The sequence below is a fragment of the Podarcis cretensis genome (genome assembly GCF_951804945.1).
Source record: "Podarcis cretensis genome assembly, chromosome: 10".
NCBI classification, from domain to species: Eukaryota; Metazoa; Chordata; class Lepidosauria; order Squamata; family Lacertidae; genus Podarcis; species Podarcis cretensis.
In genome coordinates, this window is record NC_137179.1 from 55,375,268 (window position 1) to 55,388,931 (window position 13,664).

At 43.7% G+C, this 13,664-nt stretch overlaps 1 protein-coding gene and 1 long non-coding RNA gene across 2 annotated transcripts in view; one reads left to right on the plus strand and one right to left on the minus strand.

The window, feature by feature from the left end:
• The window catches only part of TFEC (transcription factor EC), a 128,561-nt gene that overhangs the window by 82,952 nt on the left and 31,945 nt on the right, over nucleotides 1-13,664 (minus strand). The gene's annotated exons all lie outside the window — the stretch shown is intronic.
• On the plus strand, nucleotides 678-11,369 carry LOC307226143. Its single transcript, XR_013843338.1, has 4 exons — nucleotides 678-776; nucleotides 1,337-1,452; nucleotides 5,301-5,448; nucleotides 10,666-11,369. It is a non-coding gene; the product is annotated as an uncharacterized lncRNA (long non-coding RNA).

Sequence of the window (13,664 nt, forward strand, 5' to 3'; positions counted from 1 at the left end):
ATTAATGGCAGCCATTGGGCTAGAGTTCTATGAGGGTTACAGAAGGAGAGATGGGGTCAGGCTGCGCCCTGACCAAAGGCCTGGTGGAACAGCTCTGTCTTGCAGGCCCTGCGGAAAGATGTCAAGTCCCGCAGGGCCCTAGTCTCTTGTGACAGAGTGTTCCACCAGATTGGGGCCACAGCTGCAAAAGCCCTGGCTCTGGTCGAGGCCAGCCTAACCTCCTTGTGGCCTGGTATCTCCAAGATGTTTTTATTTGAAGACCGTAAGTTCCTCTGTGGGACATACCAGGAAAGGCGGTCCTATAGGTACGAGGGTCCTAGGCCGTACAGGGCTTTAAAGGTTAAAACCAGCACCTTAAACCTGATCCTGTACTCTATCGGGAGCCAGTGCAGCTGGTATAGCACTGGGTGAATGTGATCCTGTGGCGAGGACCCCGTAAGGAGTTTCGCTGCAGCATTCTGCACCCACTGGAGTTTCTGGGTCAGTCTCAAGGGCAGCCCCACGTAATTTCTCTTTTGGACATGTTTCCATTTTTGTCAACATTCTCCAACATCCCAAGTTAGAGCAGATGACCCCTGAGGTCCCTCCCTTGGAATAAAATGAGATACAAATAGAAAACATGAGACTTCAGCAGATTCTTCAAGGTCCGCCCCTCCGCCCTCCATTATATCTGCATACAAACAGCTATATTGTTCTGGGGACACACAGTCGCCATTCTTGCAGTCACAGAAATGCCTCTTTTTGGTTCTTCTCCCCAACCTACAAGGCAGTCAAAGGTAACTATTAAGAGAGAATCTATTTATTTATTTCTCAGAAATATCAGTTAATAAAAGCATCTCAATCCACAAACATTATTTTTGCGCAGCCTTAATTCAGCCAAGTGGAATTCTTCATTAGGTTGCCCTCTGTGTCGACTTTGTGCCTGCCAAGAATTAGCCTGGAGCAAATTTTGACAGCAATAAGATATCCACCCATAAAAACAAGTGTGCAGCTGGCAATTCTTTAATTTAAATAGCACTAAGTTTTGTATATATATGTGCACGAACAGAAACAATTCAGAAATATTCAGCTTAAAACAGAATATTATTCCCGGGGCTTTATTTCTAGAAAAAATTGTGCTGGTACTGTATACCGCTGAGTGCCACCAGAAAAAAGCACTGGTCTTCCCTATCTCCCAGGCTTGTTGTGAGGACAAACTGAGTAAATTAAATCATAAAGCGGCAGCAGCAAAGAAAGGGCACATCAGTTCTAACCTGGCTGGCAGCAGGCCTCTGCTAAGCACAAGTCTCTGGGCTGTTCTCATTTCATGTATCCTGCCAACTCTTTTTCCCTATAGCATTGACAGGAACATTGGGAAGCCAAGGACAGAAAGGTTTTGCCATCGCTCCCTAATGTGACAGATCTTCGCCTAGCTGTGAAGAAGAATGGGAGCTGGAAGAAGATCTTCCATAGGTACGGTTGCTAACTTCTTCTGTTAACAGGGCTCTCGTGCGGCTGTATGACCAGCACAAGTTCCCACTTTTGTTGGGGTGGGGATATTGCAAATGCTTGGATTTCTGCTTGCTGCACAATTCTTAAATGCAAACTGTATAACAGTGGCAATCCCAAAGATGAAAAATAGGATAGCGGGCAATATCTAATTTTAGATCTGATAATAGATCTTATTCAAAAGGAGGATGTGACTGGACAGTACACTGGTGTTTTCCTCTCTTGCGGCAAAAAAAGAAAAGAAAAAAGAGAGAGAGCAGGAAAGTCAGATGTTTCTGCTCAGCTCTTATTTTACATAAAAAACTTTAATTGCTTTATTTTAGACATTTCAGACAACTGCATGCAAGTCAATGGAGCGCAGTGCTTTTGCACTAGATTTGGCCTGGGGAAAGGGACAAGGAAATAATTTGATACTGCTCTTTGACTGGATGTTTCGTATGAGGCAATTTTTCAGTTGAAAATCTCAACTTCAGCAACCTGCAACATGGACTGAACTCAAATTTTTAGACAAATAGAGCTACACAACCCTATCACATATATTGTCTCACAAACAAGGCCCACTGAGTTGGTAAGAGCATGCAGCTGATAATGCCAAGGTTGCAGGTTTGATCCCCATATGGACCAGCTGCATATTCCTGCATTGCAGGGGGGCTGGACTAGATGACCCTCAGGTTCCCTTCCAACTCTACAATTCTATGATTCTAGTAATCCTGGGATAAGTGTGTGGAGGACTGCAGCTGTGATGGCCTGGGATTCCGATTCAGAGGCTGAACCAGAGGAATCCCAGCCTGCACAGGAGTCCCCGCCTCCAGGGCCGGCTGAACTGGGGCAGGGCCTTGATTCTGAAGCGCCTGCACCTGTGCCGGATCCTCAGGAGCAGGCACCAGGTGATTCCACTCTGGCTCCAGAGGTGGTTGAGGACTCAGTGCCTGCAGGTGAGTCTCCCCCTGGGCCCAGTAACCCTTCAGCCTCTCCTGAACTGCAGAGGCTCAGGGCAGAGAGGCAAAGGGAACTGGTTTCTCCCAGGAGGAGTGCTCGCCTTAAGGCCAGGAGAGGCGGGTCTCCTGGGGTCGGGGCCGCCCCTAGCCTCAGAGAAGATAAAGGCCAGTCAGCCCGGTCCCAGGTTGCGGGAGCAACGTTGATGAAGAGCTGTTTCGGCCAGCATCCAGTCCTGTTCCTCCAGTGTTCCTGTCCCCGCCCGGCTTCCTGCTTCAGACCTCGCCCCGCTCCTTCGGAACTGTTTCCAGGCTATTGACCCAGGACTGGACTTTGACTACGCCAACGGTAACCTTCCCCCCAGCACAGCAGCCTATTTTTTTTGCATGGAAGACTGGGCTTTGTTTCAGGAACAACAGCTGACTCACTAGTGTCCAGTCACAGCTGCAGTAAAATATTGGCTTTCTCGGCTGAGTTTACATTTAAATCTATTATGAATGATGCTTAACATCACTTGGGATGAAGGAGAAGGGGAGATGCTCATCAGATTCATAGATGACAAGAAGCTGACTAGGTTAGATAGTATTATAAAAGACAGAAACGGGAATTAAGGCCATATTGGCAGCTTGGAGACCTGGATCAAAAGTAATGAAATGAATTTCAGGAGATAAACATAAAGTTCTGCATTACAGTGGGAAGAAATAGATGCACAAACATAGGATAAAGATGCACAAATAGATGCACAAACATAGGATAAATGGGCATCTGCCTTGATAGGAATGTATGTCATAAAGATCTAGACATTCTAGTAGACCACAGGCTGTACATGAGTTACACTGCTGTCAGAAGCAAACAGGCAGGAGCCACTGCCTCAACAGACAAAGGCAAAGTTTGGAGTAGAGTTTTGCAGTGTGGTGTGACCAAGAAGTAAAGCAAGCAAGATGCAGAGTCAAAGCGATGTTTGGGAGCAATATTTTATTTCTATTTGAATCCAAGACTTTAGTTCGGGGGGGGGGGGCTTTTGGGGTGTTGATGCTGTGAACCCCTGCATCACTGGCTCAGATTGTATATATGTAAAAATAAACCATATATCATAAAGATAAAGGTAAAGGTAAAGGACCCCTGGACGGTTAAGTCCAGTCAAAGGCAACTATGGGGTTGCGGTGCTCATCTCGCTTTCAGGCTTAGGGAGCCGACATTTGTCCACAGACAGCTTTCCGGGTCACTTGGCCAGCATGACTAAACCACTTCTGGTGCAATGGGACACCGTGACGGAAACCAGAGTGCACGGAAACACTGTTTACCTTCCCGCCACAGAGATATCTATTTATCTACTTGTACTGGTGTGCTTTCAAACTGCTAGTTTGGCAAAAGCTGGGACAGAACAATGGGAGCTCACCCCATCGCACAGATTCGAACCGCTGACCTTCTGATTGGCAAGCCCAAGAGGCTCAGCCAAAGAGGCCACAGCCTCTGCTATGGCACAATCCAAAAGGAAACACAAACCCTGGGAAAGCGCCTAAACCCCCAAAATTTCACACCGCTCAGAGATTGGGGTGACTTGGCAACAATACACATTTGTATCACTCATAAGTGATGTGATACACAGGTGTATTTGTTCCTGAATACAAAACAAATGGCACGGAGTCACTTGTTAGAAATGAGTACCGATGGAATGAAAGGAAGAGAATATAAAAAATTGAAAGTATATATGCTATATAGATAGGCTCAATGGATTAAATAGCAAGCTAATAAAATGGGTGCCCAACTGGATAAAAGCAGGAAAGAAATAAAGGTTATGTAGTACTGTTGTGGTGTTAAAAGTGTTAAATTTAGATATATTATGATGGATAGAAAATCATGACAGTGAGTCTCAAAAGCCTGAAGAATGGTTCTGCGTGACAAAGTAATGTTAAGCCCCATCATTTTTTGCTCTTTTAAAAGCAGACTTAGTGGAGCACTAGAATAGATATGATACAGTAGGTCAAGATCCTGCACTGGCAGGGGATGCACAGAATGACCTACCGGGTCTTTCTCCCCCTCTAACATTTCATCATTCTATGAAGTTCTAAGCCAAATACTTTTATCACTTTTTGTCTATGTGAGCAACTGAGCTTCGTGTCACTAGAAGCGAAGGGGTGAAAAATGATTGTGGCTGTACAGTTACAAAATATAAAATAAAATCAGAAGTAGCCTGTTCTGGTTTGAAACAAAATTTGCTCTTTTATAATTATAAATGCACTCCCAAATACCATGGCTGAAATAATGAATTGAAAACTGAACACGGAGGACAATGATGAGGAAAGAGAGATAGAGGGGGAATGCTGGGCAAAGCAGGTGCCGAAGGGAATGAAGGATTGAAATTGCACAATAGATGAATATGGACAGACATGAGAAAAGAGATAGGTGTGCCACAAGTATTATGAGGAAGAGGCTTGGTACCTCATGGAGAAAGCTGTTAAGTTGTGGGTGAACATATCAGACGACAGAGCGATTCTTCAAACAGCTCTTGTTTATTCACAGACCAGAACAGAACTGAACTGAAGGGTTCAGCCAGCCTGCTTATATAGCGCTCTACTACAATGCAACTGTAACCATTTTCTTTAACTATTCAATCACTGAACGTCACTTTCAATTCCCTTATTTTCATATGTAGACCTGAGTGAAAACTATCTACAGTATCCCCCTGCTGGCCCAGGGTGAGAACTTCAGTACATAACAAAAGCCAAGGCAGTTAGGACCTGGAAGAACCCAAAAAGGTCTCAAATCCACCTGAAGTGTCTTTGGCTCTTGGATGTCTCCACCTGCATCTCCTGACAACCCAATCCAAACACATACTAAACCCCACTTTGAACCCCAATTCTCCCCTTTACCAGCCAGGCCTCAAGAACGAAGGTGGCAGCAGATGCAATGAGAAGCCCAGCGTCAGCATGAGATCTCCTCAAGAGAAGATCCAGCTACAAAGAATGATCCAGAAGATGACCAGGAAGAGGAGGAGATGGCATTGAGGTTATAAGCGAGAAAGTGGCAGTGAGGATTTGTGTAAAACATACATTAAAACTGTCAATAAACGTTAGAAGTTAATTACAAATTGCTTAACGTCGGTGCTGCCATAGTGAAAGATCAACTCCTTACAAGCGAGGAAGAGAGATTACCGTATTTTTCGCCCCATAGGACGCACTTTTTCCCCTCCAAAAATGAAGGGGAAATCTGGGTGTGTCCTATGGGGCGAATGCAGGGAGTTCCCGCAGGGCTGTCTAGGCTGCGGATATCAGCCTGCTTCCCAGAGCATCGGGCGCGCTGAAAGCAGAGTGCCCAGCACTTCGGGAACACATTCGCAGCCTCCCCACGCTGCGGATAGCAGCCTGCCACCTGGCGAGCAGGGCGCCCTGAAGCAGAGCGCCCCTCGCGCCGGGCAGACATCGGCCAGCCCCACAAGCTCAGGGGATAGCGGGGAGGTGCAGCGCCGCCATCCTGCTGTTCCCCGACCTGGTTTTGGGGGAGAAATAAAGGAAAACATTTTTTCCTTTATTTCCCCCCCCCCCAAAAAAAAAACTAGGTGCGTCCTATGGGACGGAGCGTCCTATGGGACGAAAAATACGGTATGTGGCACTTGTAAAATACCAGTTCCCCAGATCGAAGTGGTCAAATGGGCATATATGCTTAGCCTCCTTATTCATGCACTTTGAAATCAGTAGTGTTTATTATACTATGTTTCGTTCCTCCCTCGTTCCATCACCCCTGTGGGTTTGTCCTTTTTGTGGTTGTCATGCCAATGCTGGGTGATAAATTGTGGCCTACAGAAAGGACCAGGCCTCCATGTGTTCCCTCAGTCATACTTCCAACAAGCATGCCATGTAAAACCGAGTCCACTTCTCATCCAGCTAATTCACAGGTAGAAAGCCAGCAGCTATTCATAAGTAAAACTTCCCCATTCCCCCCACAGAACTACAATTCTCAGAATGATTTAACAATCAATCCTTCTTCCCAGGGAAATCTGGGAGCTGTTGCTCTATGAGGGCAACAGGGGTTTCTAGAAACCTCTCAGCACCCTTAAAAAGCTACAGCTCTTCCCACCATACATTGGGGGAAGTCATGACTCTTTAAAATGGTACCACGGTGCTTTCAGCTTAGGGTGTGAAAGTGGTAGGCATTCTCCACTACAACTGAGACAGCAGTCTAGTTGTAGGCTAGCCATGACAGGTCTATCCTCCAATGGAGACTACTGATTGGGGCCCCCCAACAACAACTGCTGCCTAAGGCAATTGCCTCACTCTGCCTAATGGCAGAATCAGCCCTCCATCTCTCTATCCCTTTCCATTTAACTTTCTTGCCTTCTTTCAATCCTTCCATATCATGCTATCTCACAGGGCTGTCACAACTTACGCAGACTCTTCAAAGTGTGGCTTCACAATTTTGCTGGTTATCAATGCCCGGTGAAAAATTATGGAGCAGACCTTCAGGTCAGAGTGGGGAGTCAGCCATATTGGAATTGGCATCATTGCCTGACATGGAATGGTGGTTTCATCATGGCAGGAACCACTTGAATAGTGCAACCCCAAGCTGCTAAAATGGCTGTGATGGCGCCAATGTCATCTAGATGACCTTAACTCTTAAGTTCCTGGGTAACAGAATGAATGTGGCCTTTCCAAAGCGCTGTGCAGACCGTCACAGTGGGATTCCCAGGTCTACATATTAACTCACTTTGCAAGCCGGCAGAGCCTTGAAAATGAAAATAATACTTGGCATCCATTAAAAGAGGTTGGAAACCGCTGAATGAAGTTTCCGTTTCCAATTATGCTAATGAATTTGATAGGGAACCTGTGAATTGTCTGTCGAAGTTTCCCCATCATCACCTCCCCCACAACCTAGCTTGGGTGTCCATGTGCCAATAATAAATCAGGCCTTTTGATTTGAAAAGTGTTGTTTTAATTTCAGAGGCAATTGTACCTGCTGAGATTTAAACTTCCCACCCATTGACCGAAAAGCTCCAGAGCCAATAATTAACTGTGGTACTAGCAATTATCATCTTTGCAAACCACTAGGGGGCAAGATCATCACACTCAGCTCTTTAATTCGAGTAGAACAGTTTTTCAGGCCTCTGGAAGAATTTTTGCAGAAAGAATCTACTTTCTTTTTAATACAATTACACAGGCACTGCAGAAGTTCAGCAATTACTGGTGCATATTCCAAACTAGTGTCTCTGCAAATATTATTGAAACAAAGCCACTTCAGTTCTAAGACCATCTCAAAAGAGAAGAAATAAATCCAATCTATTCTTTAAAAATAAATAAATCACACAGCACATAGCCAGAACCAAAATTCCCACATATTACAGTGTTAATATTTACACTGGTGGAAACAGGACAGAAGCAGTCCTTTAAAGACCCACTTTCTGCTATTGACCATTCTCTATTATTTATATTTTTGGCCGTAGATAGGGTTAAAAAAAATAAACATACAGACAGCATTAGTATAGACCGTGAACTTACCAGATAAGGGCCTATTCAAATGATCATCAAATGTATTCCTTTTTTTAAGTAGGCAAATTTCGTTTTGTCAACAAAGAAACCTGCCACAGAAGATATTGGCTGCTTGCTTTGAATCTATATGTGAATTTTAGAGATGCCTGAAAAACTTGTTCTTCTGAGGCCTGGTACAAGTTTTGAGGGCTCATAATGCCTGGACCTCAGTGCAATTCCACACACACACACACACACACACACACACACACACACCTTCATTCCCATTGGCCATCCAATCACCCCAAGTCACTTCTCTCCATCCATTTGAACTCTGCTTCCTTTTAAAAAAAAATTATTTGTTTTTTTACAAATATGTTCACATTCAAAATCAACACCCACCCCCACCCCCAAAAAAATTACACAAGATTCTTCCAAATCTCTAGACTTCCCTCCTCCCCTCCATGGCTTCTTTAGCTAACTTTTTCAACTGCATTTTATAAATCACTCTAGTTTTTCACTTCTCTGTTGTGTCCAAAGTCTATGTAACATTTGTTGTTGTTGTTTAGTCATTTAGTCGTGTCCGACTCTTCGTGACCCCATGGGCCAGAACACGCCAGGCACACCTGTCTTCCACTGCCTCCTGCAGTTTGGTCAAACTCATGCTGGTAGCTTCGAGAACACTGTCCAACCATCTCATCCTCTGTCGTCCCCTTCTCCTTGTGCCCTCCATCTTTCCTAGCATCAGGGTCTTCTCCAGGGAGTCGTCTCTTCTCATGAGGTGGCCAAGAGTTATTTAAGACCTGCTAAAGAGTTCAGATGTTTACAGTGGTCTCTCAAGTATAATATAAATTTCCCCCATTCTTTATTGAAGTTTTGATCTTCCTGGTTTCTGATTTTCCCGGTCATTTTTGCCAACTCTGCATAGTCCTATAGCTTATTCTGCCATTCCGCTCTGGTAGTGACCTTGTCGTCTTTCCAACTCTGGGAGACCAGCATTCTTGCAGCTGTCACTGCATACATAAACAGTCTTTTCTATTCCTTCAGTATCTCTGCACCTACAATTCCTAACAAAAAAGGGCTTCTGGTTTTTTAACAAACGTTTCAACACTTCCCACCCTACCCCCAAATTCATTATATATCATCTCCCATAATTCCTTTATTACTTTACAATTCCACCACATATGATAAAAGATGCCTTCCTTTTCTTTACATTTCCAGCAGATGAACTCTGCTTACTTTGTTGGTGTGGCCAACAGTGGCGAGCAACCGCACAGCGAGAGAGGGAGAGACTGCTTTCTCTTCCCTGTCTAGCACTTGCGAGCTGTACTGCCCATGGGAGATGCCACAACTTTATTATGTTTCAGTTGTGGGTAGAGCTTGGCTCAGGCATTGGGTGTTTATCCCTCCCAGTCCCCCGCCAGGGATCTGGGGAACATCAGGGTTATCCAGTGGGGGGGATGGGCTGGCTCTGGAGAACATATGTTCAAGCAGAGAGGGCCCGCCCCCATTACGTCGCCATTGCAGGTTAGAGCAATGACAACCTCTCGGCGTATGGCCAAAGCCTCCCCTCAAAACAACCCCTTTAACGGGGAACCCCAGCATCGCCGCCACAAAGAGAAGGGGGGCGTGAGTCACCGCTGCATGCCCAGCCATTTAGGGAAGATAGACTAAAGGATTCCGCCCAAGGCCTGATACCGCCAAAGTTGTGACGTTTTGCTATGGGGAAAGCAAACCTGCCAATGCAGGAGAATTCCTTTCTGGCCCTTCAACAGCAACCTTGATGTAGCAGCGCCCACAAAAGAAGTCTTAACTGAGGGTGGGTAGGGTGGGAGGAGCTCTGGAGCCAACTGACGATTCTCAGGTAAGATCCTCCCCCTACTGTGTGAGCAGGGTGGTCCCTCCCCCTACCTGTCCTGATCACCTTGGCGACGCCTCCCCAGGCGGGATTGGGCAACTGGCTTAGGTAGGCGGACACCTCCAGGTATCCCACCTGGGGGAAGGCAAAGCCAAGCCTGTGTTAATGGTGCCGCATAGGGTCCAGGGGGCTGCGCGAGAGCCGCGCAAAGGGCGCCCCCCCATTTAATGTGGGGAGCGGTCATTCTGGGATCAAATAAGAAGCCAGGATGGCTTTTGTAATTCTGCGACTGTCCCTGGGAAACCAGTCCTATCAGGGTCTTACATCCTGATCTGCCACTATGAAGCATGGCAGACATAACAGAGGGAGAAATTTTCATAGCTGTTTGCTGCCCTCGGCTGTGTCAGCTAGACAAGCAGAGTTTACAGGAAATAGAGAAAGTGTTTGGGGAATTTGGGGTGGCTAGAGATGGAATTTGATTCAGTTCACACTTGAAGGCTAACCAACCTAATTTGCGCTTTCCTAAACAGTACACAAACTGATACCCAGATATCCTTCAAAATTCGCACTTCCCTGAATTTTGCAATGTAGTTCTCTAGCCAAGTAATATGCATTAAAAATGCATATATTGTAGGAAAGTGTGCTTAATGCTCAAGTGGCCAACCTAAATATCATTAATACGCACACACCATACATTTAAAGCACACACTCCCCCAAGAATCTTAGAAACTTTTACCCCTTCAGGGAACTATAATTCCCAGAACCCTTAAACTATAGTTACCAGCATTTCTTGGGATGTGTGTTTCAAATGTGCTTCAAAAGCTTGGTGTTTATGCAGCCGTACGGATTGGTAATAAACCTGACTAGCATAAGACACATATTTTAACTTTGTATTTTACATTTCTTTTCTTTTTTTTACAGAATAACATGAGGGGAGTCTAAAATAACGATGTTGCAGCTAATGTCAATGCATTCCAGTGAAGAGACAATGCTTTGCACCAACACAGGATGTGACCATGCTCATTAAAATGTGACAATCAGCCTTGATGTTGTGCCTGATTTCCTGTGATTGTACATGCTTTTGTTACAGTGAAGTCATCACAGATTCTCTCTGTTATAACCTCATCATGATCTAATGCGCTGCCTTTTTTTATCACAGCTATAAAAAAATTCGAATTGCATTCATCAAAGGGCAGAAAAAAACTTATGCATTCAACAGGAAATCGCTGTTATCATTTATAAGAGCTTACTTACAAGTAAAGCTGCTGCATTCTGCAAATATCCCAGCTAATGAATCAAATGTGCCTTCTTATGTCGCTTTTGAAAACTTTCGTATGTCTGCATGTAGATGTTGCTTTGGATAACTGAAAAGAATACAGATGTGCCTTTTCTTCTATCCTCCCACCTTTTCGTTTCCTTATAAGAAAGATTGCTACTGTTCTGGCTAAAAACTGTGCATAATAACTAACTGGTTACCTAAGACATTTTTAATCTTCAGTGGTTCTTGAAAAGAATACAGAGCGAAAGCTGGACCCTGGAAAGACAGGAACAGGGAGAATGTCAGATTAGCCCAAACTCCCAGGCCCTTATCACTGAAAGAAAAGTCTGGCAAAGGACATTCAAGGACACTGTTAGAGCTCAAACATGTAATTATATAATTTACCAGAAAAAGCAGGTGTAAAGGGTAAGATTTGGAAACCCCAATCAACATTTTGCTTTTAAGGGAGAAATTTATGCAGTTTAGGAAGGAATATACTTCATAACATATTTGCAGTTGGAAGAGCAAGAGTCAGAATATCTAATCAAACTTATTTTATATAAATTATATATACTTTAAAAAATAAATCATATATACATAAGTGAACAATTCAGTTTTCCTGATTGTATGTGAATAATTTTTACTCAGAGTGGACCCATTGAAATCAATGAACTCCAGTTAGTCAGGAGCAGTGATTTCAAATATCTAACCTACTTAACAAAAAATGATGGTTCCAATAAATAATAAAATAATTACATTCGTTTGCTTCATATAACCAAGAATTTGTTTCGTAAAGATTGTCAATTTCTTCCGTCAACCATATTCTCCATGAATACATTACCAACAACCATTCTCTGGTAGCAGCAATTTTTGAATGTTGCCGATAAATGACCAAGAATTATAGAGAAATTAACAATCAAATTTTCACATCCTTAGTCTTGTCCATCCATTATATAATGAACAAACATCAAATTTTAACATAATCTTTGCTATTTAATTATTTGTGAGGCTTTGAGACCAGTAACTTCAAACTTTTGAGGAATTCCATAACATGTTATATATATCTAAATCCACATTGCCAATACCCATACCTGATTCATTCTTCAAGGAGACATATACCATCTAAACAATCTTCTTAAATTGGGTTTCTTTCCATGATGCACTAACATAAAAATGCTTATTTGTCTCATATATTTTTGCCATGGCCTTTCTGAGACAGCTCTGAGATTTCCTTCCCAAAGCACCCTATTACAGTATCCTTTTTTAAAAAAAGATATTGTATTTTTGTATCAAACCTATATTTGTTTACCATCTGGTCGTATTGTCAAAATTGTTTTGCGAAGGGTCAGCAGTGGGAGTCACCATACTCCCAAATCCCTATCTGATAAGACATCTGATCTGAAAATATTGATCCCATTCATTTATCCTCAGTTGGTATTTTGAAATCAAACTCAATTGTACAATCAAATCCTTAAATCTAACCATTGTTCTTTTCCCATTTCTGGAATCCTCTACCCATATTATTTCTGTCAAATGTATCTTTTCTAATAATCCAGACCAACGGTGAGCTATCAGAGTTTATTTCCCCCTTATATTTACCCCATGTTTTCATTCTGCATTTAAAGAGATTTTCACCTGACAGTGTCTAGCCTTAACATCTTTTATATTGTGTGACTGAGTGTGGAGAGAGTACTCATCTCTTGCAAAATATCTTTGATCACCTGACCTCCATGCTTCCAAAGGAAAAGAAGCTATATCCCATACATTTACAGGAGTTTGAAAACAATGGAATTTAGCCTCCTATCTGAGTTCAAGAGTAGTTAGAACAAATGTCAAGTCAAGCTCTACCTCTGATGTAGGCGGATAAGGTACCTAATCCTTAGAAGAATGGTTCCACCTTCATAATGTATCGGGAGTTGTTGTAGCAAAAACAAAATAAAACATCTCTTCCTTCAGTCCTGTCCAATTGCTCTGCACACCAGGCCTTTTGTGTTATTTCAGTTCCTTTTTTCTTTCCTAAATTGTGAGGAGTGACTTACCCATACGTTTCCTCCTCACCTGATGTGCTCTTAAACAGCTTTAGCAATACCCCATTTTCCTTTCAAAAACTTAAATGGGATACCCAATCTATATGCAATTTAAAAGTTCCTTCTAAGAAGGACATATGGAGGAACATCCATTACTATCTCTATTTCAGACCCACATGCTAGATGCAGGGTGAACCTCAGGCCCAGGAGCCAAATACAGCCCCCAAACTATATACAGCCCCTCTTCTCAGGCCACACCACTCGATCCTATTTCATGCCCTCTTTGAATGTTTGGCAACTAGCAGCTGTGTTGGCTAAGCTCTGCCTCTGTAACCAGAGACAGCCTGCTTCTGAATACCAGTTGCTGAAAGCTTCAGGAGGGGAGAGTGCCCTTGCCCTTGCTTGTGGGCTTCTGATAGGCATCTGGTTGGCCACTATGAGAAGAGGATGCTGTACTAGATTGACCTCGTCCAGCAGGCTGGTCTTATGACTGTGTCCTTCATCTCTGATGCCTGCCTGGATGGAGGATGTAGAAGGTGGTGGAAACTGGCCTACCGTACAAAGGGAAATTTTGTTGCTTCTCCCACTTTTGCTTATGGGCCTGTCTGCCAATAGGATGTGGGCCCAGGAGCAGA